We start from the raw sequence: 4,024 nt of genomic DNA on the forward strand, positions 1-4,024 counted from the left end.
AAAGTTACCAGCCATTTAGAATTTCCACTAGCCAAATTTTTGCCGGTGAAAATAAGAGAAATTATGAGTGCCACTGAATGCATTTGATAATTTTATTAACATTGTTGGCATGAAAAACACATAAAGTACAATACAAGACAGAAAGTGCAAACATTTCATTTCAAGTTTGGGATCTATCTCTATTAGGGATGTGCACGAATATTCGAATTTTCGCTCTGTAATTATTATTAAAAAAATAAAATACTAATACTAACTTTTTTTCTTCAATTTTTTTTCGCAGTTATAATTAAATGCACTGGGTGGAGCATTTAACAAGTGGATTGTGTTTTTGATCACATAATGTCGTTGTCTGCCTCGCGAAGTTTGGAATTACTTAGATGAAAATGATAGCCTATTACAAAATGGAATTACGTTTAATCAATTATTAATTATTATTATTATTATCATAATATCACCACCACAATGAGAAATCACATGAAATCCAAAGAAACAGCAGTCGACTGAGGAAGCAGCTGTCCATCACTGCATTAACGACTGCAGGTCAGCAGCTGTACCCCGATATCTTCTGGTAGCAAAATGATTTTGACATATGCTTCCTTTAAGTTTCGTTGAGGGAGACAGGTTTAAGAACAGAAAACGCAAAGTGCTGTTACTTCACTTTGCACACACACACACGCGCGCGCGTCTCTGCAACGCCTGTGTGTCAGCGCAGCGCGTTTTCTCACTCGAGCATGTGGATATTATTGTTTTTCTCAACATGAACGTGAAACAATATAAACACGATAATCACATGCTGACTCGAGTATGTAGGCTACGTTCTGTACGATAACTGCGCAGTCTGCTTTTTCTTTTCTTTTTTTTTTGCGTTTTTCCCCCGTTTGCGCTGCCTGAGCTTAAATGCTTTTGTTGTTTATATATTTTGTTTACACATATTGTTTAATGTTTTCAACTAAAAGAAAACCTTAAGTTCTCTTACGAGAGGTTCTCTCGTATTGCGTAAGCTAGCTTACGCTGCGGGAAAGATTCATCTTTGCTGAGAGTTTTAAGCCAAAAAATTATTTCAGAATTTGTATCCATTGACAACGCAGTTCCTCTGCGGCAGACCTTGAGCAGGCTAGCTAGCAGCTCATTGGTTCGCTCAGAGAGAACTGCTTAAGCCTATGGGAGAGCGGGGCTGAACCCGCTGCCAATGAGAAGCGCCCGCGCGCTCATTGCATCATGGCCCGCCAGAATGGGCGTGGCTATGGTGTATATAACAGTCTCTCCCAGGCTTATATGTTGATTCATTTCATCTTCAGCAAGCTACACGCTTCTGCTGTCCTGAGAAAAGCCGTCGCCGTCGAGAAGGCATCACTCTAGCGAGCTCCCGGACCCTGAAGAAGCCAGCCGTCTTCGCCACCTTCAGCCGCCCTGCAAGCTAGCGCCATCCGACGACTGTATCCTTTTTCTCTACTATCTAAAAGAGCCGAGCGTCTTTTTAAAGATGTCTCGTTTTTCCTGCGGCTCTTGCCGCGCTCCTCTCGAGGACGGAGACCGCCATGTCATTTGCGCTCTCTGCCTGGGACTCGAGCACGCAGAACTCGCCCTCGCGGATGGAGGATGCGACTTGAAGAAACGCCGCGCCCAGAGGCCGCCGGAGCCCCCTGCGGAACCATGCGGGCCGCCGCCGCCGCTTCCCGCTTCCCGCTCTCCCTCCCCGCCCCAGCCGGACATACAGTTGCCGCCGAGTGGCCGCTCTGTCGCTTCCGATGACGCCGCGGAGGAGAAGGATTCCTGTTCACTGCTCGCGTCAGACAGTGAGGAATGGTCATCTCTCGGATCCACGAGAGAGTCGGCGGGGATCCGCGCCGGAATAGAGGAAGAACTAATGCGCCTCCTCTCACAGGCCGTCGAACGCCTCGGTCTCGAGTGGTCTCCTCCACCCGAGCAGGCCCCGAACCGGATGGACGGCAGCTTTTTTCATCGGCGCTCGACCCCCGCGTGCAACCGGGCCGCCCCATTCCTGCCTGAACTTCACACAGAGCTGACGAAGTCCTGGAATGCCGCACTCTCGGCTAGAAACCGCTCCGATATATCCGCCTCGCTGCGCTCGGTGGACGGAGCCGCCGAAAAAGGTTATTCAGCCATTGTTTCGCCGACTGCTGTAGTGTTTACCGCCACAAACAAGCCGGTGTTCCAGCCCGCTTGCGAGCGACAAAAAGCCGTTTTTATGGCTACCCAGAGAAATCTCAAAAAGAGAAAATATGCCAGTTGTGTAGAAAATGTGCCCACAATCATGTGTTCACCCATACACACAAGCATAACATGTCCCGTGTCTCTCTCAGAGCCCCCTCACATGAAACGGGCACAGCCCGCTCTAGTATCAGAGAACATAAACACGCCCACGAGCTCATGCGCGTGTCCCCTCTCTGCTCGCTCTGTTTCACGGCCCATAGACTCCTCTCTGAGTGCAAGTCCCGTTGCCACACACATTCAAAGCGCGCCCACACACTGTGTCCAGCCCGCTATGTGCAGCAATCAGGGCGATATAGCCATTCGGCCACTAGCCGCATGCTCCAAAGCGTGGGAAGCCATTCCAGGCATTTCCCCGTGGGTGCTAAGCATTATAAAGAACGGCTATCTGCTACAGTTTCGCCGCCGCCCGCCTCGTGCGCGCGCTCGGCTCGAGTCTACTGTCAGCCCGCTGGCCGCCGGCACGCTCCGCTCAGAAATTGCGACGCTGTTGCAAAAGGGCGCCATAGAGAGAGTCCCGCCATCTATGACCGAGTCGGGGTTTTACGGCCGTTATTTTCTGGTTCCCAAGAAAGACGGCGGCCTCAGACCGATTTTAGATCTCAGATTTTTGAACAAAGTGCTCATGAAGAGACCGTTCAAGATGCTCACTACCAGGAAACTCCTCGCGCAGGTGCGCCAGGGGGACTGGTTCATCTCTCTAGACCTGAAAGACGCCTATTTTCAGATCCAGATAAATCCCCGTCACAGGCCATTTTTACTTTTCGCCTTCGAGGTTCATGTTTATCAATACGCCGTTCTCCCGTTCGGCTTATCCCTGGCGCCCCGTACATTCACGAAGTGCATGGATACGGCGCTCGCCCCCCTGCGGAGCCAGGGGCTGCGCATATTGAATTATCTGGACGACTGGCTGATTTTGGCTCAATCACAGATGGAGCTTCTGTCGCACCGCACAGTTCTCCTCGACCATCTGAAAACGCTGGGCCTCTCTGTCAACTGGACAAAGAGCTCCCTTCAACCCAGTCAATCGATTTCCTTTCTAGGAATAGATTTGAACTCGGTCACGATGACGGCTCGCCTGTCCACACAGCGCGCGCGCAGTGTTCAGCGACTAGCCGCCTCGTTTCGGATGGGCACCCGCACACCTCTGAAAACTTTTCAGAGGATGCTGGGTTACATGGCCTCAGCCTCCGCTGTGCTTCAGCTGGGCCTTCTGCACATGCGCCCGCTTCAGCTTTGGTTAAACAGCCGTGTACCCCACCGCGCGTGGAACACGGGCCGCCAGCTGATCAGGGTTACGCAGACATGTCTCACGGCGCTGCAGCCATGGACAGTAGCAGAATGGTTTCGGCAAGGCGTCACGATGGGGACCTTTTCCCGCCGAAAAGTCATCTCGACAGATGCATCCAACACGGGTTGGGGTGCAGTCTGCGAGGGCTCACCGGCCTTCGGCCATTGGTCGACACAGGAAAGCCCCTTACACATAAACTGTCTGGAAATGCTTGCGGTCGAGAACGCGCTCTCGCGCTTCCTCCCGCTCATTCGGGGACACCACGTCCTGATCCGTTCGGACAACATGGCTGTGGTCTCCTATCTCAACCGTCAGGGCGGTGTCAGATCCAGGAATCTCTTCCTACTGACACACCGCATTCTAGTTTGGTCTCAGAGCCGCCTGCTCTCGCTCAGAGCGACGCATGTGCCGGGCCATCTGAACGACGGTCCAGACATACTGTCCAGGAACCTCATCTCCACAGGAGAATGGTCCCTGAACACACAAACGGTCCAAATACTG

Source organism: Rhinichthys klamathensis, unplaced genomic scaffold (assembly GCF_029890125.1).
Source record: "Rhinichthys klamathensis goyatoka isolate OS25496 unplaced genomic scaffold, OSU_Roscu_1.1 h1tg000079l_1, whole genome shotgun sequence".
Taxonomy (NCBI): domain Eukaryota; kingdom Metazoa; phylum Chordata; class Actinopteri; order Cypriniformes; family Leuciscidae; genus Rhinichthys; species Rhinichthys klamathensis.